This window comes from Rhinolophus sinicus, linkage group LG17 (genome assembly GCF_036562045.2).
Source record: "Rhinolophus sinicus isolate RSC01 linkage group LG17, ASM3656204v1, whole genome shotgun sequence".
Classification (NCBI taxonomy): domain Eukaryota; kingdom Metazoa; phylum Chordata; class Mammalia; order Chiroptera; family Rhinolophidae; genus Rhinolophus; species Rhinolophus sinicus.
The window spans coordinates 5,670,071-5,691,732 of NC_133766.1; the positions used below are offsets into that span (position 1 = coordinate 5,670,071).

The 21,662-nt window shown below is 40.9% G+C and overlaps 1 long non-coding RNA gene across 2 annotated transcripts in view; it reads left to right on the forward strand.

Moving 5' to 3' along the window:
* Positions 1–21,662, forward strand: part of LOC141569361 (uncharacterized) — a 366,511-nt gene that overhangs the window by 48,397 nt on the left and 296,452 nt on the right. For both annotated transcript variants that reach the window (XR_012492902.1, XR_012492903.1), the window contains exon 3: positions 19,419–19,552. This is a non-coding gene — a long non-coding RNA (uncharacterized LOC141569361). The remainder of the gene's footprint in view (positions 1–19,418; positions 19,553–21,662) is intronic.

The window sequence follows — 21,662 nt, forward strand, 5'->3', positions numbered from 1 at the left end:
GGCTGGGAGAGAGGAAAAGAGAAGCCGGGAAGAAGAAAGCCTGGGTTGAAAGGTTCTGAAGTTAAGCTGTGGGGTAGGACATCCCAGGGAAGGAAGGGGCTCCTATAGCCGTCCTGCTCCTGCCTAGGGGCATAGAACACTCTCCTTGTAGGTCCCTGGCACAGAAGCTTCTTAACTCCCTGGGCTGGTCACATGTTTTCGTATGCAAAGCAAGGCCCTGCAGCAGAGGGCCGTAAGCTGGTTTGAATCCCAGACCGGGAATTCCAGGAGAGTGAGTGAATTGGAGGGAAAAGTTCAGAGAGCGAGAGGAAGGGCAGAAAAGGGAGGTCAGGGAAATGCAGGGGACTGGGTGGGGCAGAATGAAGTGTGGCCATTTTTGTCTGTTACCCATTTTCCAATATGTTTTTCAGTAAGTTTTAATGAGATATTTACACATCATAAAATGTACTTTGAAAGTATGAAATTCAGTGGTTTTTAGTAAATTTATAGAGTTGTGCAACAGTCACCACTGTCTAATTCCAGAACATTTCAATTACCCCACCTCCCCCAGAGGAAACCACCCATCACCAGTCCCTCCCCATTTTCATCTTGGCCCCAGACTCTCCTTCCTGTCTCTATGGATTCGCCTATCCTTGACATTTTATGGATGTGGAATCATGCCATATGTGGCTTTTTGTGACCACACACAACTGCTTTCACTTAGCAGTGTTCTCCATGCTCTTCCATGGGATAGCATGTATCATACTTCATTCATTTCTTAGTTGCTCAACAAGATTCCATTGGATAGATTTATCACATTTTGTTTATTCATTCATCAAGTAATACCCATTTGGATTATTTCTACTTTTTGGCTGTAATTAATGATGCTGAGAACATTCTTACACGTTTGTGGTCATATGTTTTCATTTCTTTGGGGTATATGCTTTGAAGTAGAATTTAATATTGTATTAATATTATCAATATTTTGTTAATATTTATTAATATTAATATTTTATTAATATTTATTGATATTATTATTAATGTTTAATATTTTAAACATTGATTTATATTTAATATTTTGAGGAACTGCCAGTTTTCCTAAATGGTTGAACCATTTTATGTCGCCAGTGATGAATGAGAGTTCCAATTCCTTCACATTTTTGCCAACACTGTTATTTTCTGTCTCTTTGCTTTTAGTTATCCTAGTGGGAATAAAATGGTATCTCATTGTGGTTTAAATTTGTATTTCCTCAATGACCGATGTTGCTGAGTATCATTTCATGTACTTATTGGTCATTTGAATATTTTCTTTGTAGAAATGTTTATTTATATCATTTTAATCAAGTTATCTTTATTGTTGAGTTATAAGAGTTTGTTTGTTTTTTTTTACATATTCTAGATACAAATTCCTCATCAAATAATGACTTGCAAAATTTTCCCCCATTTTTATGTTGTCTTTTTACTTTCTTGATGGAGTCTTTTGAAGCACAAGTCTTTTAAATTTTGATGAAAACAACTTTTTAATGAAAAAACTTTATTTTTTCTTTTGTTGCTCATGCTTTTGGAGTCATATCAAAGAATCCATTGCCAAATCCAATGTCATAAAGATTTACTCTTTGTTTCTTCTGAAAGTTTTATGGTTTAAACTAAGTCCATGATCCATTTTGAATTAATTTTTGAGATAAGGATTCAATGAAATATTTTTGCCTGTGGATATGTAGTTGTCCCAAAATAATTTGTTGGAAAAACTATTTTTTCCCCATTAATTGTCATGCCACCCTTTTCAAAAATCAGTTGATCATAAATGTAAAAGTTTATTTCTGAAAAAAAGAAAAGTTTATTTCTGAACTCACAAGTCTGTTCTATTGATCTACTATATGTCTATCCCATGCAAACACACTGTCTTTGTTATTGTTGCTTTGTAGCAAGTTTTGAAATTGTGAAATGTTGAGTCCTGCAGCTTTGTTCTTTTTCATGATTGCTTTGGCTATTCTAGCTCATTTTCATTTCCACATGAATTTCCTGAATCCATTTGTTCTTTTCTGAACAAAAAGCTATATTTTTGATAGACATTGTTTTGAATCTGTAGATTGATTTGGGAATCTGTAAATCAACCTGGTTGAATCGATTTTTATCCTTTGTACTGGATTACATCTTCTAACCCATGAACATGGGCTGTCTTTCCATTTATTTGTGTCTTTTAAATGTCTTTCAACAATGTTTTGTAGTTTCAGTACGTGTCTTGAACTTCTTTTGTTAAACATACTCTTAATATTTTATTGTTCTTGATAATATTGTAAATGGAATTTCTTAATTTCTTTTTCAGATTGTTTATTTTTAGTGTATAGATATACAATTGAGTTTTGTATACTTATCTTTTTATTTTTTATTTTTATTGGGGAACATTGGGGAACAGTGTGTTTTTCCAGGACCCATCGGCTGCAAGGCAAGTCATTGTTTTTGTGTTTTTTTCAATCTAGTTGTGGGGGCGCAGCTCAGTTCTAAGTCAAGTCGTTTTCAATTTAGATTGTGGGAATCCCCCGCGACCTGGGTGTTAATGAGCACTGCACTCTAACCAACTGAGCCAACTGGCCGCCCCTGTATATTTATCTTGTATCCTGAAAATTTCTGACCTAGTTTATAAATTCTAATAGCTTCTTCAGGGATTCTTGAGGATTATCTATATACAAGATAATGTCATCTGCAGATAGAGACAGCTTTACTTCCTTTGTAATTTGGATTCCTGTTATTTCTGTTTCTTTCCCTATTGCTTTGATAGAACCTCTAGTGTACTGTAGGATAGAGTTGGTGACAGCAGATATCTTTGTTTTATTCCTGACCTTAGAGAAAAAGCATTCAGCCTTTCACAGATGGTCTTTATCAGATCAAGGACGTTTTCTTCTATCTATAGAATGTTTTGATTATGAAGGGGTGTTGATTTTGTCAAATGTCTTTTCTGCATCAGTTGAGATGATCATCCAGTTTTTGCCTTATATTCTATTAATGTGAGGTAGTACATTGATTTTTGTATGCCAAGCCAACCTTGAATGCATAAATCCATCTTTGTCATGGTATATAATTCTCTTTATCTTTTGCTGGTTTTGGTTTGCTAGTATTTTGTTGAATATTTTTGAGTTTTTGTTACTGAGGAGATGTTGGTCCGTAATTTCCTTTTCTTGTGATGTCTTTGGTTTTGGTTTCAGGGTAACAGTAGCCTCATATAATAAGTTGGAAAGTGTGCCTTCATTTCGTATCTTTTGGAAGAGTTTATAAATAATTGGTATTAATTATTCTTTAGACCTTTTATAGATTTTACCACTAAAGCCATATGGACTTGGGCTTTTTTGGGGGAGGGAAGTTTTTAAATTAGTTATATAATACTTCTACTTGTTATAGTCCATTCAGAGTTTCAATTTCTTCTTGAATCAGTCTTTATAGTTTCTATCTTTCTAAGAATTTGTCCAGTTCATTTACCTAATGTGTGGGCATACAGTTGTTCGCTTATTCTTTTTTTCTCTACAGTTGGTAGTGATATTTTGTCTTTAATTCCCAATTTTTTGAGTCTTTTTTTGAGTAAGTTGAGTCTTGTGTCTTTTTTCTTTAGCAGTCTAGCTAAATTTTTGTCAATTTTGTTATGTTTTTCAAAGAACCAGCTTTTGGTTTCATTGAGTTTTCTCATTGTTTTTCTATTCTCTATTTTTTAAATTTCCATTCTAATCTTTACTGTTTTCTTTCTTCTCTGTGCTTTGCATTTAATTTGCTCTTCCTCTCCTCATTTCTTAAGGTGCAAAGTTAGATTATTGATGCTTTTTTTTTTTTTTTTAATATAGGCATTTACAACTATAAATTTCCCCCAGGCACTGTTCAGTTGCATTCTGTATTAGTATGTTGTGTTTCTTTTTCTTTGTGTGTGTGTGTGTGTGTGTGTGTGTGTGTGTGTGTGTGTTTCATTTTCATCCCATCTCTATGTATTCTCTAATTACCTTTGTGATTTCTTCTTTCTACTTGTTTATAGGAAAGTATTGTTTGATTTCCACAAAATTGTCATTTTTCTCAAATTTCCTTCTGTTATTGTTTTCTCATTTCATTCCATTATGGTCTGAAAACATACTTGGTTTGATTTCAACATGTAAATTTATTGAGACTTGTTTTATGACCTGTCTTATGGTGTATCCTGTAGACTGTTCCATGTGCACTTGACAAAAATACGTATTTTCTGCTGTTGATGGTAAGGTGGGAGTGGAGTATTCTATAGATATCTGTTAGTTCTACTTGGTTTATAGTCTTGTTCAAGTCTTCTAATTTCTTGTTGTTATTGTGTCTTGTTGCTATAGCCATTACCGAAAATGAAGGCCAAGTGCCAGGTGTGAGAGGGCAGTACAGTGGTTATAACAAGCAGGATTGGGGGCAATGCTAGAACACTAGAATGTGAGATGAGGGAAGAGAGCTTTTGCTTGGCTTTCCGTTATCATCTTAAAGGTTGGGGGATCATTCGCTGAGTACCTATCACATACTTAGAACAGGAATAGGCGCGTGTAGGTAGAAAGAGTCAGATAGTAGGGAGTCAGATTAATCTGGGTTTGAATCTCCATTTTTCCACTTTCTACCCAGGTGACCTGGAATAAGATATTTAAATTTTCTGGAACACAAGTTCCTCATTTGCAAAGTGGGAACCGTACCATGTGCTTCACAGGATGGTTGTCCGTGTAAAATGAGTTAACCCGATGTTAAAGCATGCGGCCCAGTGCCTGACACATACTGACCACTTCAGAAATATACATTATTCCTTGCTTCCTCCCACATGGTACAGACTCTTTTCTCAAGGAATTCATAGTTAATGTTAGGGCACAAGAACGGGGAATGCAATAATGAAAGACCACGTGTAGTTAAGAATGACGTGATATGATCAGGTAAGAGAAACAGTGGTATGGAGAAGGAAAATATAGGCTTTCATCTGCTGTACTTCCCTTTCTTTTCTTTTTCTTTTGTTTTTTTAAATTTATTGGAGTGACAACTGTTAGTAAAATTACATAGATTTCAGGTGTACAATTCTGTATTACAGCATCTATAAATCCCATTGTGTGTTCACCACCCAGAGTCAGTTCTCCTTCCATCACCATACATTTGATCCCCTTTACCCTCATCTCCCGCCCCCCACCCCCCTTACCCTCTGGTAACCACTAAACTATTGTCTGTGTCTATGAATTTCTGTCGATAAGAAGTTATTTACATGCTCCCCCACACAGAGTACTCAACCTAACTAACCATAGGCATCAAGATATGTGAGGCTACTCATATTGTACTCATCATGGAAGATGTTCAGCTTTGGTCCATTTAAGAGGTAAATACCTGGTTCCCTAGACATGGAATAAAAAATGGAAATTATCTTGTTCTGGATACGTTGGCAGCCTGCTGTGTTTCACCTTGAAGTCCTAAGAAAAACTTTTACTCTTTTAATTTCTTTTAAAAAGATTTTTATTGGGCCGGCCAGGTGGCTCAGCCATGCTCCTAACTCCTAGGTCCCTGGTTCGATTCCCACATGGGCCAGTGAGTTGCGCCCTTTACAGCTATAAGCGCAAGGCTTATAATACCAGCATGGGCCAGGGAGCTGGATTGAGAAACAATGGCTTGAACCACAGTGGGGGGGCCAAAGAAGGGGGTGAAAAAAAAGTTTAAAAAAAAGATTTTTATTAAAAATATAGCTAACATACAATGTTATATTAGTTTCAGGGGTACACCACGATTATTCAACATTTATCTACCTAAAGAAGTGATCACCATAAGTCTAGCAACCATCTGACACCACACTACACTATCATAATATTATTGCCTATATTTCCCATGCTGTGCATTACATCCCCATGACTTATTTGTTTTATACCTGGAAATTTGCACCTCTTATTTCCTTTACCTTTCCCCCTTTTTAAATTTTTCAATTATAGTTGAAATTTAATATCATTTTATACAAATTTCAGATGTACAGCATAGTGGTTAGGCATTTATATAATTTAACAAGTGACCTCGCTGACTAGTCTAGTACCCACCTGGCACTATACATAGTTATTACCATATTGTTGACTATATTCCCTGCGCTTTACTTTACATTCTTGTGACTATTTTGTACCAATTTGTACTTCTTAATCCCTTCATCTTTTCACCCTGCTCCCCCGGACCCCCTCTCATCATTCACCCTGATTAATCTAGTACCCATCTGACACCATACATAGTTATTACAATATTATTCACTATATTCTTTATGCTGTACCCTACATCCCCATAAGTATTTTTTAATAACTGATTTATACTTCTTAATCCCTTCCCCTTTTTACACCTATACCCCCAACACCCCTCCCGTCTGGCAACCATCAAAATGTTTTCTGTATCTATGAGTTTGTTTCTGGTTTTTTATTTGTTTGTTTTGTTCTTTAGATTCTATATATGTATAAGCAAAATCACATTGCATCTGTCTTTCCCTGACACTTCACTCAGCACAATACCCTCCAGGTCCATCCATGCTGCCGCAGATGGTAAAAACCCGTTCCCTTCCATGGCCGAGCAATATTCCATTGTATACATGTACCACCTCCTCTTTACCCATTATTCTATTGACACCGGGCTGTCTCCACATCTTGGCCATTGTAAACAATGCTGCAATGAACATATGGATGTACACATCCCCTTAAAGTAGCGTTTTGGGTTTCTTCAGATAAATACCCTGAAGTGGGATTACTGGGTCCTTCTTTGTCTCTTGTTATAACCTTTGTTTTAAAGTCTATTTTGTCTGGTATAAGTATTGATATCCCAGCTTTTTGTGTTTTCTTTCCATTTTCATGAAATAACTTTTTCCATCTCTTTACCTTCCATTTGTGTGTGTCTTTCAATCTGAAGTGAGTCTTGTAGGCAGCATATATAAGGGCTTTGTTTTCTTATCCATTCGGCCCTCCTATTTCTTTTGATTGGAACATTTAATCCACTTATATGGAAAGTAATTGTTGATAGACATGCAGCTATTGCCATTTAAAAATATTCATAATTTTGATCTTTTATTTTTTTCTGTCTAAAAGAAGTCCCTCTAACATTCCTTTCAATACTAACTTGGTGGTAATGAACTTCTTTAGCAATTTCTTTTCTGGGAAGCACTTTATCTGTCCATTTGTCCTTTGATTTTAAATGATAGCCCTGCTGGATAGAGTACCTTTGGTTGTAGGTCCTTGCTTTTCATCACGTTGAGTATTTTGTGCCAGTCCCTTCTGGCCTGCAAAGTTTCTGTTGAAAAATCAGCTGACAATCTTATGGGAGCTCCCTTATAAGTTACTAATTACCTTTCTCTGGCTGCTTTTAGGATTCTCTCTTTGTCTTTAACTTTTGCCATTTTAATTATAATGTGTCTTGGTGTGGGCCTGTTTGGGTTCATTTTGTTTGGGACTCTCTGTGCTTCCTGGACTTTTATGTCTGTTTCCTTCACCAGGTTAGGAAAGTTTTCTGTCATTATTTCTTCAAATAAGTTTTCAGTCCCTTGCTTTCTCTCTTATCCTATGATGTGAATGTTGTTATGCTTGATATTGTCCCAGAGGTCTCTTTAACTATTTTAATTTTTTTGGATTCTTTTTTCTTTTTACTGTTTCAATTGGGTGTTTTCTGCTACTTTGTCTTCCAAATCGCTGATTTAGTCCTCTGCTTCATCTAGTCTGCTGGTGATTCCTTCTAGTGCATTCTTCATTTCAGTTATTGCATTCTTCACTTATGACTGAAGAATCACCAGAGTCACTAAGGAATATAGCCTTTAATAATAGTCACTAAATATCAGAATTCAAGTAGATACAATGAGAGCACAATTTACCAAAGAGATACTATAAGGAAAGGGGAACTAAGAGAAGGAAGAGAAAGTTGACTGTTCTATAATTTGGTAAACTTTGTCCCTCTTAACCTGGTAAGGCTTATGTGTATTCATTTATTAGAGTTAATAAAGTTTCCAAGTGAAGAAAAGCTTGAAACTGGGAGATCTTGCTATACATCTATGTTGGTCCAAAACCTCTAGAGGAAGCCCAAAAGGCTCTGAAATGAAATCCAAGGGCACGAGTAATAGAAATTTAAGAATTTTAGCATTTGCCTTCTAAATAAGAATGTTGAAGTCAAACTTTATGTAATTTGAAAAAAGCAGAAGAATAAGAATAACCCAGAGAAAAGAACAAGGAAATGGAATTCTAGAAGGGGAAAAGGTTTAAAAAGGGGAGGGAGGTGGGAAGAAGATGGAAAAAAGAAAGTCAGGACAACTATGAGTAATTCCACAAGTAAAACACATATAAAAGTCAAGTTGGGTGAGTAAGAATGAGTATGTGAAGTAAAGATGAACTAAACAAACTGCGGGACGGGGAGTGTACAGGGTAAGAGCACAGCTGGGGACTCTGAAAAAATGGCAAGAAAGGAGAAAAGTGCACTAGGGTTCAGTTTGGAAGGAGTGCCTGAGGCAACGATGGTCAAATGATGGAAACGGGTGAAGATGTGGCGCAAAATGGTCACTGGGTTATGGCGCCAAAAAGGGATAAAATGAGTCTGTGCCTTGACACCTGGTCTGCATGAGGTGAAGCTAAAATCACAGCCTTGTTAGGTTATAAAGCGAGGCAAAGAATTATCAAGGGAGAGAGACTGAGGGGAGCCAGTATCTGTTTCTGTTACAGCTCTTCCGAGATTTCTGCTTTATGCAAGGATCTCACTCTCCGCCTTTTTCTGTGAGGTAGCAGTAGCCTAACTCTCACAGGTGGCAGGTGCTCTTGGGAACGGTCCTGTAAATGCACCATAGGCAACCTAGAGGTTCCTGATTCATAGCAGCTGAGGAGTTAATGCAAACACACCAAAAAATAAAACAAGGAAACCTATAGAGCCATCCCAAATCAAAGCTCATTCATGGAGCCCATCTCTTCATCTCATCTCTTCACATAAACAGGAAAATCTTGATGAAATTTTCAAGTGACTTGTTAACCTTCTTACCTGCTAGAGGAAGACGACTCTGTTTTTGTTGAACAGCAAGTAACCATTTAACGGATGTTTGCCATACACCAAGTATGTCCTTTAGGCACGGGATCTGTTAAGTGAACAAAGGAGACTAGAATTCATCTTTTCCTCTAATTCATGTCTCTTTGCTTATGCGCTCAGTTCAGGAACAAGGAAGGGAATTGCAATGGTAATGATGGTGGTGAAAATGGAAGAATTACCATCAAGTAGCCTTATTAATCCCGTATTATAATAGAGCCCTGACCTGACAACACTCTAAATAGTGGATGTAATTTTCCCGCCCTGGGGCCCCATGTTTGGTTTTGCCACTTTCAGGGTGTGTGGGACCAGAGCTGTGCAATGAATGACTCAGAGCAGCAGCAGAAGGGGAAATAAGGAAGTGGGCTCTGGGGATCATGTTAGAGGCGACCGATGGCTCATCTGCCTTCAGTACATCCCTCTTCCCCTGGTACTGAGGCAAGGCAGGCTGGCTTGAACCGACTGCCTGCTCTAAATGTCCTCTTTACTTATAAAATAATAGATTGGGAATGGAGGGGTGTGTGTGTGTGTGTGTGTGTGTGTGTGTGTGTGTGTGTGAGCTACACACCTCCCACTTTTGGTTTCCAATGCTTACATTATTAAAGTTGATTGTGGCTGCCGTTGACGTTCATTTAAATCAGAAAGTTGTTTGTTTGTTTGTTTGTTTGTCTGTTTTCCTTAGCATGACACTTGCACATAGGGGTGCTCTGTATGTTGCCCACGTGTGAAAGCCCTAAAGGGGCTTCATGGTGTGACTTTCCACCACCTCTGTGTTCTCAGCAGGCCTCCTCCCTCCCAAGCCTCAGCTGAGGAGGGACCCAAGTGTAAGAGATCCGTTGTCTGTGACATTTGATATTTGTTGCTGGCTCACTGTTTTGGTGGGGGAGGTGTCATGCTGAAGTCTGTAGGGGCAGTAGACCATGCATTTTTTGACATTATTACTCATTTCTCTCATGGAGAATGTCACCCAGTGTCACTTCCCCCATTTTTTTGGTGTATTGGAGCTGCCCAAACTCGTGTCGTCACTCATGCGGCAAGTGGCAAACTTCACAGCCTCAGAGAAAGTTGGGAGTGGGGGTGGGGGTAATGTCTTGCCTTTTCTCCCCTTCTTTTTGGTGTTTCTCTGTTGAGGAGAGCCCTTGAAACAGCCATGTCTGTTGGATCTGACAGACTTGTTTTGTACTCCAGCTTTGTGGTGGGAAACCTCTCGCTTCTTCTAGATACTGGAAGAACATTGCCGGGTTGTAAGCCTCCAGGAGGTGGACTCTTTAACAGCAGGGTCTGTTGGTTTCAGTTTCTGCCCATTACTCTGTGAAACTAAGGCACAGGTGAAATGTCTCAGTTTTGTTTTCTTGTGGACCAAGGTCTTCCTATTTTCCCCTCAACATTTTAATGCACGAGAGGGCTTTCTTTCTGAACATTGATTCGAGCTTACATTTAAACTGTCTTTTCTCATTAGATTGAGAGGAATCTTGAAAACGTCGTCCATTTCCTGCCTGGGTGCAGTGCCCTGCCTCAGTGCCACAGACTCACCTTCCCACAGGTCAGGTGGCTTCTGCGGTCACCTGCGTATGAGGAACCCTGGATGAAAGCAGGTCGGACAGTTTTCTGTGCGAGTCACTCAGCCCGTGTGCAGGGCCGAGTCCTTCTACACCTCAGACGCGGGGAGAACTCTGCAAACCCAGCGCCCCTCATGCCTGTGGAAACACCAACTGATCTTTTTCTGTGAAGCAGCTTTTGGGCCTGGGGTGCTGTGAAGCGCACACTTTGGGAAAGGCTGTCTAACCTGAAGACGTTCTCATCTCTTATTTTGATTCTACGGTGTTTTCCCACGCTGGATTTGTGGAGGGTTGTTACCTAGCTGACTTTATGTCTGAGGCATATGACGTTTGGGTCAGGCCTGCTTGGTGAGGCTGCGTGATCGAATGCAGATGAAGGGGTCTACACAGTCCGGACCCTACCACTCCACGCCTGTTTCCTAGTGACTGAGAACAAATCCGAGAGGCACAGCAGCATGGGGGCTAAGAATGCCATCATCAGAAACACCTGGCCCAAATTCATAAACACCCACCTCTACTTGACTGACAGCTCCGTGTCCCCGAGCAAATAACTTCTCTCGGTCAGTCTCAGTTTGGCCTCATAGGGATGTCTGCCTATGAGATAAAATATTTTAAAACTTAGCACTATATTCAGCACATAGGCAAAGTTCAGTGAATGATGGTTACTATTATTAAAGCATGTCCCTTTGTAAGAAGAGCCCAAAAGGTACAGCCCATGACCCCACTCATCTGCTCATTTGGGACCATGATCTGTTGCAGAATTCCTCTTCCTTCGCATCACCCTCGTGATTTACTGAGCACCTACTATGTCATGAGTGCTGTGCAGGGAAAGCATTGGTTTGCGTCATGTTATGTGATTCCCAGCCTCCTTTAAGTCTTTGCTCAGTTGTTTTCTTCTCATTGAAGCCATTTTAACCCTGTTATTTAAAATGGCAAACTGCACCCTTCCCCTGAACTTCTAATCCCCTGCTTTCCCCCTGCCCCCCAGACCTACCTTCCAATACACTGCATATTTGCTATGTTTACTATTTGGTTTTTGCTTATATCCTCCTTGAGAATATAAGTTCCAAAAGGGCAGGGGACTTTTACAAATCTCTTCCTCTTTTTTTTTTTTTGTAACTGATCCATCCTAGATGTCAATACAGTGACTGGCACATATTATATCCACAGTAAACATTTGTTTAACACATGTGTGAATGGTACTGACTGAACAACAAAAAAAGTGTGACCATATGTTACAGATAAAGAGAATGAATTTTGGTAAGTTATGTAATTTTTTTTTTTTTTTTTTACAGAAAGGAAGGGATATTTATTGATTAACAGAAGTTGTCATTTTATAAGTTATGTAAATTGACGAAGGGGATTAGCTAGTAGGCTTTGGAGTCTGGGTTTGAATTAATCTGAAAGCCCAATCTCTTGACCGTTTTTCTCTACCACCCTTATCACCTCAGTCCACTTGGGGGTTTTCAAGAGATGTTTTCTATCTGCTCAAAGAAGCACCTCTCATTTTTGTCAGGTAACAGTTAGTGAGTGCCCTTTGGTGGCAGAGCCAGGTGGTCTGTGCAGGAGAAGGCCTGTCTTCTTTGCGTCACTCCCTTTAGACACATCCCACGAGGTGGCGTTTGTGTCCTCACGTGTCCCAGGGAGTTAGTTAAGCCTTCGGTATGGCTGAGAGCTGAGAGTGTAAGTGCCAGACCAGGTGTGACCTAAGCAGCAGGTACGACGCTGCGCTCATTTATCTTTACTTTCCTGTGACAAGTAAGGGCTGTAGTTCACCACTGGCATGTGAATCCCTAAAGAGCACGGTGTGGAGTTCTCGGCAATCTGAGTGATGCCTGAAATCCATTTGTGTATAGAAAGGGCTACGCCGCTATTACTATGCCACTGCTCCCAGGACCTGGTAAGCTGAGTAGTGTCTCTGGATCATAGTTTGGCTCGTTTTTCTGAGAGTTTATAAGAGTCCCTTGGGGAAGTCAGTGGGCATGATCGTGCACGAGAAACCTAGGAGGGACCACAGTTGGGGCTGTGGCAGAGCTGTAGTGTGGACCAGGCTTTGAGCATCTGATAGAAACGTGGTCAAATGGAGTGACTGCTCTGTGTTTTCAGCTTTGTGTCTCACCACCTACCGCAGCCCGCAGGAATGGGGTAGAGCAGGCTGAATCTTTGTGTGAAAGACATGTCCTCAGCTGGCCTTAGCAGAAGGGTATAGAGGAGAACCACGCTTCAACCTTGCAGGATGAGGACCACCAAGGCTGGGTAAGGAGGTGGACCTGCCTCACAAGCAGATTCTGTGCTCAGATCAATCAGGTGATTTCACTGAGGTGAGAGTCTTCGCGGAAACAGTCCCCATCAGCTCTGTCTCTTACATCACACGGCCTCACTGAGCCCCGTTGGCTAGATTCCAACTTCCTGCCTGGAGTCTAAGGGTCTTTCTGCTCGAGTTCTCCAGGCAGAGTGGGGGAGGACGGCAAGAGTTGGTTGCATTCAGCATGCACTCTGCACAGCTCCTCACTCCTGTGTTTTGGGTCAGGCACTCATGCCCTCTATTACACCTGCTGTCCTCCAGACCCAGAATCCATCGGTCACCCTTTCAGAGAACAAATCTTCAGACTTCTGCCAAGGCAGGGAAAGGGAAATGTGGAGATGGTGAAGGAAGCTTCTGACTGCTTCTGAAGTCGTCTTCGCTCGGTCTTCCTTATTGCAGACAGCCCTATTACCCCAAGTCCCAGAGAGCTTGGGGCTCCTGAGCCCTTGGAAGATTCTATGATGTTAACTGGGTCGGTTCTTCCCAGCTTAGTGCACTGTCCCTACGGGATTCAGCCTTCTCAGACATGGTAAGTTGGCTATCACTTGTCCATCTCTCTCCAGTTTCCAGGTTGTGGTGCTGTGGTCTCATCTTCCATTCTCCCCGTCTTATGGATTTGTGTCTTTTGAAATCTGCCTTGACGTAGTTCTGGTTTTTGGCAGGAGTGAAAATAGGTGTGTGTGTAAAATTGGGTTGCTACGATGACTGAGAGGTGTGGGAAGCATTTCTATTACCCGAGTTTCATGGACCGTGGATCGTTACCATCACCGTGACCGGTACTAGTCCTACTGGTGTTGCATTCAGGAGCCCAGGGGTTCTAGCCTTGCCGATTAAGTGTGCTCCCTTCCCCGGGGACCTAGAATTCACCCTTGCACTGGCAGATAAAAAGATGCAGGGAGAAGCCATCACATGAAGGAATGTTAAAAATAATTAAGGGCAGTGTTAATGCACTAGTCAGTAGCCTGGCTGAAGACACCACATTGGACAAAAGTTGTCCACTTCGCTCTGCTTGAAATGTCGGACATTTGTTTAAAGTCCCAGAGTTGGTGACTGTTTTGGTTAAATGGGCTTAAAATAAAAAAGTGAAAGAACTTCTGTAAATATGACAAATCTTTTTTAACTGTCAACTAAATCTGTGGGACAAATACAATGACAGTGTGATATCTTTAATTTAAAACATTTGGAAAGGATTGAAAGTTCCAAAGTACAAAGATTATTGTTGGGTTATGACATTTTGAGTGATTTTTTTTTTTTTAAATGCCTTTCCCCCTTGAAATCTCCAAGTTTTCTTTATGATGTCTGGTCCTTTAATTATCAGAGAGAGAGAGAGAGAGAGAGAGAGAGAGAGAGAGAGAGAGAGGCAAAATGATGAAAAGATAGTATAGAACTGCTTTTTATATCTTAAGATGATAAAAATGTTCTCCTAACCTCCTTAGATTAGATCTTCAGTACGCATGCTTCCTATTTTACCATTCCTTTGGAGCTCACACGCATTTAAAAAAATATAATTTCAATGTCTCGATTTATACAAAATACCACGTTAATTTGTGAAATGTGGGTGTCGCTAAGGATTAGTGAGGAACAAAGATCTCTGCCTATTGCTGCATTTCATCAACGTGTTGCACCGAAAACAGGGAGTCCGATAGGAATCCTACCCTTGAGTTTGAATGAAAATGTAAAGATTATGTGTGTTTTGTTGTTGTTGTTGTCTGCCTTCTAAATATATAAACCCTCATATATGCACAAGATATCCATACACAGCTAAAAATAAAAGGACATTTTGAAAAATTAGGCAAGTCACCTGTGCTCTCCTCATCTGTTCAACAAGGACAGGGGCTGGACGGTCTCTTCCAGCTGCGGAATTCTCCTTTTCTGGGATTCCAGCCAGAAATCTACCTGCGAGGGGAAGCTGAGGGAAACGCTATTCTTAAGGTTGCCACACGGTGGTGCAGTGACTCCTTCCAGAAACGGTGTTGAGCTTCCCTGAAAGCGAAGTGACTACACCCAAAGTTGTCTTTCCAGAAGATGCCTGAACAGTTTGATATGCTTTTGGTTCCTGGTGAGAGCAGAACCTTCATAATTTTCCTGTACACGAAAATGTCGGTTAGGATTCTGCCAAAGGCAGTGCCCATGCACGTGGCTTTACTTCTCTTCTGGTCTTGGGAATGAAAGAGGTATTTGGCATTGAACTGTGTATTTGTATACTGTTTTCTTTTGTTCTCTTTAAAGCAATGAATTAAATAATGATTCTTAGTTTATTGGCTGCCTCGGTCATCAGTTTTTCGTTAACCTTAGTCAGCTGTCTCTTGGCCCCACATCTCCTCTCTGTGCCCTGATTCTTTCTCCGTGAAGTTATGCCTCCTGACTATTATTCATTCACTCTTCAACTCATGACCATTTGGAGCCCACACTCTCTTCTAAAGGTCCCCGGGGAACTTCATACTGCCACGCCCAAGGATGCTTTCTCAGCCTTTATCTTACACCCCATCCTAAAACCCTCTGGCCTTTCCTTCCTCACTCCAACCTGTCCTGGCAGCCCTCCTGCTTTTCGGACCATCCCTTTCTGGTCTTTATGGACTCTGCCTTTTTCTGTGTATTCATTCGTGAACCCCAGGATTCGATCCCGGCCCAAGTCTCCATTTCTCTCTGTACACACTTTGCTCAGGAATCCCATCACTATCGTTTTATCTCTCAGTGGAACAATGATCAATGCCTGAGTTTTATCTTTAGCTTTGACCTCACGTGTGAGCTTTAGTTTCTCATATCCTATAGGAATCACAAACTCAGTGTATCCCCAAACTGTGCTCATGGTCATTCTCTGATTGTCACCTCCAGTCCTCACCACCAACCTCCCCACAACGTACTATGGCTTTTTCATTTCTAGCTTAGTTACTAGCACTACATACAATCCAGTGGCCCAAACCAGAGACTTTCGGGGTCTTGTGAGACTTTTCATTTCCCTGAACCTTCCGTGTCTAGGCAACCAGCACGATGTAATGGTTTTAGCTCTTCAGTATTTTTTCCAATCTATGTCTTTAGCCCTATTCCTAAAATCAGTCTCCTCCTGCAGGTTCTCATTATTTCTTGCCTGGAGCATTGCAGTATGTAGTTCCCTTTCTCCCATCTTGCTGCCCTTAAATCTGGTCTCCATAATGTAGAGAGAATACTCCACAAAACCCAATCATTTAACCATGTTGCTTAAACATCATTGGTGCTTCCTTATCATTTACAGATCAGAGTGCAAAGTTCTTAACAGTTTACAAAAACCTAGATGCCTGGCTTACTGCCTCTGCTGGCTTCCGGTCTTACCTCTCCCCAGTCCTTGCTTCAAGCTCCTCCCTCCTTTCACACATTTCTTTTTTAATAGCTCTTACTCATCTTTTAACCTTCTCGTCACATGGTATCTTTTCTGGAAGGTTTTCCCTGAACCCCTAGTTGGATTAAATGCCCCCTCTTCTCCCCATCACAGCACTGTGTTTACCCACAACTCTCACTTCCCACGTTTTCATGAAATGATACATGTATTTACATATCTGTCTCCTCCACTGGGCAAGGTCTCCTAGAGTGGAGGGATCTCTTGTATTCATTGCTCTTGTCCCAGTTCCTAGAACAGGGGCTGTTGCATAATGCGTGTTCCGTAAATTTTGATTGAACAGAATTTAAGATTTTCTGAGGCTCAGAGTCCTTGAGGGTGCTCTGTGAAATCTGCTCAGTTCTAAGAAAATTGAACAATGGTTTTAGTTGGGGCCAGTTTCCTGGAAGAGAGAAGACCTGAGCTGTGCCTTGAAGAGTGAGGTGTGTGGGGTTTGAACTAATAGAGAAAAGAGAGGGTTATCATCAAGCAGAATTGAATCAGCAAAGGTGAGAAGGCACGTGTGGAGGACAGTACAGAAACAACGCGAGGCAGCTACTACGTTTCTGATGTGCAGCAGTGGGAAATGGGTTAGAACAGGTGGAACTGGCTTAGGAGACACTTCCGCGAGGGGCGGATGGGCCTGGGACTTGCCACCATAGGCAGAGCAAACACTTGAGGTTGGTGACTAGAGGAATGACATTTTCAGAGGCAGAGTGTAGGAAGAGCAATCGAGCACAAGTGACAAAATGAATCAAAGTGGGAAACAGCTGGAATCAGTGTGACCAGTAGGAAGCTATGGCAGCTGGAGAGGTGCCAGATGGTAAGGGGGGCTTCGACCAGAATGGCAGCTGTGTGAAAGAAAGGAAAGAATTAATTTTTGAGCCATCAGCCCAAAACAAAACAAAACAAAAAAACAGATTGTATATGGCGATAACAGAGAATGGAGGGTCATGACATTTTTAATGAAACAGCAGGAGTTGGGGATACAATTAACCAAAAAGGGACTTTGGAATGGAAGAATGATTTGTGGGCAGCAGGTGACTGGGTTTGAAATCTTTGAGGTGATACAACTTCACAATGCTTCATATTTACTAGGTGTGCTGAAGAGCTGCCGTTAATGCAGTTGAGTGGGTCGACGGACTAATGAAAACTTAGGGAAAGGGTTCCTCAGGCAAATGAAACCAGGCTGCTGGCATGCAGGGTAGACGGAGTCAGGAACAGTGATGTAGATTTAGGAGTTAGCTCAGCATTGTGAAAACTGCTCAGGTACCTGAACGTCTGAAGGAAGAGATGTGGGGGAGACAGGCAGAGGCCCTGATGTGAGCTTTGGGAAACTTCCTGTTTGAGGTAAACAGAGGAGCCATTGGAAGCCATTGAGGGTGTACGGTCAGATCTGTTGATCTGAGTCTAAATAGACTGTAACTCAGTTGCGAGCCTCCCAAATAGCCCAGAGTTGTTTGAACCAATCAGAAAGCAAATTTCCAGTCATGAAAAATAGACATACTTAACATATATGGCCTATAAGTAGCCAGACTATATGAAAACCTTCCTAGGTCAATACGAGCAAAATGGATTTTCCAAGAGAAAAACGGGCAGGAGGCACATAAGCAGGGAATTTCTGAAACAAATACAAAAGTCTAAAAAACGTGCAAAAAAAGTGTTCAGCTACACTGGAAATAGAAGATACATTAAAATAATAGGATATGACTTCGTTGCTTAGCAAACTAGAAAATTCTTAATTGAAAAACAATACCCAGAGTTAGCACTGGTATGAGAAAAAGGCACGTGGTGGAAAAGTAACCTTGTACCAACCCTCTGGATGACAGTTTGGTGGGATTGGTCACGTTTAACCCAGGCACCTGGTTCAGGGGGTTCTTCCAACTTAAAGAAAGAATAATCGCTTGGCCGCTCTATATAAATATAAATATTCCTTTCAGCTTTGCTTATTCGGTATAACACAAACTTTTTCTAACTGATCTTGATAGTTATTGAAATTATTATATGCATTGAATTGTTTTTAACTTTTATTCTCCGAAACATCTTGCATGAAAGTTCTCTTCATTGTAACTTCTTTCTTATATTATGCTTTACACGTGGATTATTTTCATCTGGTATTTCTATTGCTTAATTTATGGCATTTAGTTCTGCTCATTTACAATTGCACTTCTACAAAACTCTGCCAGCCTCGTTGTTGAGAGTCTCCTTTTGATGTGGTAGACTGTGTCTCCCCACACTGCTTCATGGACGTTCCTCTTGCAGTTCCTCAGAGTTTATTGCACTCATTGCACATAAATCAATACTCTTTAGGCTTCTTTAGACTCTTAAATCTTTGCAATGGTAAAAGTGGTTCAGAAATGCATAAAATACTTTAAAATGTCAGAAATGCACTCAATTTTTGCAAACCTTTTTGTACTCCAGACTACATTAAAAATAGGTGACCTGTTTAATTTTGCATGTTGTGGAAATTGTAAATCTAGTTTCTAAACAAATATTAGAAAGTAATACATACTTAGAGGCCTGTACGATTTCTTATAAGCAGTACAGGAGCCCATCAACTGCCGTGATCAATGTTTATAAAGAAATTAGTTAACACTAAATGCTAGTGTTTTCCTTTGCTGGGGTTTTTGTGTGCCACCCACTGCCTCCTGACCCTTGGGAAGTTATTCTAAGTGTTTTCTATAATGAGAAATTAGATAGATAGATAGATAGATAGATAGATAGATAGATAGATAGACAGACAGACAGCAAATATTTGGAAACATTGATTAAATAAATTAAAAATACATAATAATAGAAGTTATTTTATTTTTCTAACAAATGTAAAATGAGGTAAGTCACTGCAGTTATAAGTTACTGCTTGTTGGACCATTCTTTGTTTCTTTGCTATTGCCGAAGAGTAGGAGGGGGTAGGAGAAGCCCAATTATCAGTCGTCAGGAGTATTTGACCTGGTTGAGTGTTCAGGTTCCGTTTAAGGTTATACTGAAATCTCACACCGCTGCTCCTTTTTACTAAACTGGTTTTCTCTCCTTACGGCAATGACATGGGGTTAGCATATTGCCAAATGTATCTTAAAAATACTGAGCAGCAAGATTTCATGATTTAGTGCTAGAGGGGCCAGGGTCGTGTAGCTTATTACAAATCTCATTTGAGGTGTTACTGTACCTTACGGCAATGTATTGTTTCTCACAGGTGTGCTGGGCAGAGAAAGGCCTGCAAACCACTGATCTCATGTCACGAGGAGAGTTCACTGGACCATCCTGGTTGTCACAGACACCTGAGAGAACGTGTTTCAGCTCCATCCTGCCCCTCTCAGAGGACGAGAGGTAAGCCCTTCATTCCATGGTTTATCAGTTTTCTTATCTGTCAAATGCCATGCTGTTTCTGTTGTGTTTGTCATATGGGTAATGCCGGTGTTTGGTCAGCGATTTGGGGTTGTAAATTCTTGAGTTCTGCGTCACCGTAGCCACTTCCCTGGGATGCTCCCAAGAGAAATATACCCATAGAGGTCCAGGTGAGGCAAAGCATGACCTGTGTTTCTGTAGAATTCTTGGCCCAAACCCCAGTAGTGCAACTTGTTGAGTTAATTAGACTCCTCTTTGCCTGAGCCCCCACAAAGGGAACTCTGTCCCCTGCCCCTTCCCTAGCCCCATCCACCCTTGGCTTCTGTGCTATTCCGTCCTCAAGACCAAGAGAAGCAAATCCAAGGGGCTCCCAGATAGAGAATGTCTGTGGTTTGATCTGTAAGTCCCAGGGGTGTATCCTCAGCTACCTAGGGGAAAGTCACTCACTAATGCTTGGGGCTTTAATCTCTTTTTTATATCGAGAGATTTTAGTTCCTAGTACTTTAGGACTCTTCATGTTTTTGAACTTAATCCAAAAAGGACAGGTGGGAGAAGTAGGGAGGAAACGCCAGTATATAACAACTGTTGAGAGACAAGGTGGAGTCAGAAAAGCCCAGTGGTTAAGAGGGCAGGCTCTGGTGCCAGATTGCCTGGGTTAAAATCCTGTTTCCGTCACTGCATAACTCAGTCAAGTTACTTAATGACTTTGTGCCTGTATGTTCTCACCTGTGAAATGGGGATAATAATCCATGAATCTTGATAATTAAATTACTTAATAGAGGCAAAGTCCTTTTGGAATATATTAATTGCTTAATAAGAGTTTGTTATCATTATCAAGACGTACCATGTGGCCATTCCGCCATAACCTCAGGCAGTCACGTTTCTAGCAAGTAGTCACCAATGTCCAGAAGAACGTATTTTATTCACACATGGATAGTGGACTGAGGGAGACTTGTTTGTCCTAACCACGTTCCTAATTAGCTGATTTTGAAAAAAGTCAGCCAACATATTCACTTATAATGGAAGGTACAGTTGCTAGTGATGTAGAATGTTTTGGTCTAATTGTTTGGTTCTTGCCACGTTGAAAAAACAACTTGAGATGATAAGTCAAAGTATAATCAGAAGAATGCATAGAAAACATGAAATTAGATTCTGAGGGTATTATATGGGGCACTCAACTTTGATACTCTGCGAGCAAATGTGTGCGTTCATAGGTCAGAGTACCCTCTTTGTCAATTAGTGCAGAAGATGTAGAGAAAACATTGTTTTTGGGGTTTCTCTTTTCTAGACTCCAAGCAGTCTGTCTCTGTTCCCATGAACAGGTTCCACTTTCAGAGAGAGTAAACTAAAAGGTTGACTTTTCATATTGGTTTGTTGTTGTCATATTCTAGTTTTGTTTTCGTGACTCTCCACGCTCTTTTCCCTGACTCAATTTAGAGGTTCCTGAATCGCAGGCACACAATTGTAACCACTCCTGCAAAGCAGTGCTTCTCACATGGGAACGTGCCTGGGAAGCGCCTGGACATCCTGTTGAAATTCAGAATCTGACCCACTAGGTCTGGGGTGAGGCCTGCGATTCTGTATTTCTAACAAGCTCCCCAGCGATGTCCATACGGCTGTTCCATAGACGCGGAGTGAGTAGCAAAGCTGTAGGTGACGTGTGTGAGTCCTGATGTCACCCACTGCGTCTGTTCTTTTCTGGTTTTACGGTTAGAGAAAAATAAAGTCTCTACGTTCTGGAAGCAGCGTCCGAAGTGGGTTGGGGGAGTCATATGCTGTTATACACAAGGGGCATAGTTCTCGTCTGTGTTGTGTGAAGTGACCAGTTCCCTGGTCACTTCACGTGGCTCTTATTAGAATGTTGGTGCGAGTGCTTCATCAGCTGTGAAGCATTATACAAACTAAGTGTTCTGCTATGTGTCATTCACTACCCTCCTGGAGGCATAGAGCATCCATGTAAGAAGACCATGCAGAGCAAAGCCTCTGCCCCCTGTATTTCGGTGTGGGCTGTCCTCTGAATTCTTGGTTGTTTTCTGTCTGTGAGGTCTAGTCTGGAAAGTGCCACTCCTAAAGAACGAGGCTGTTTGTTCTT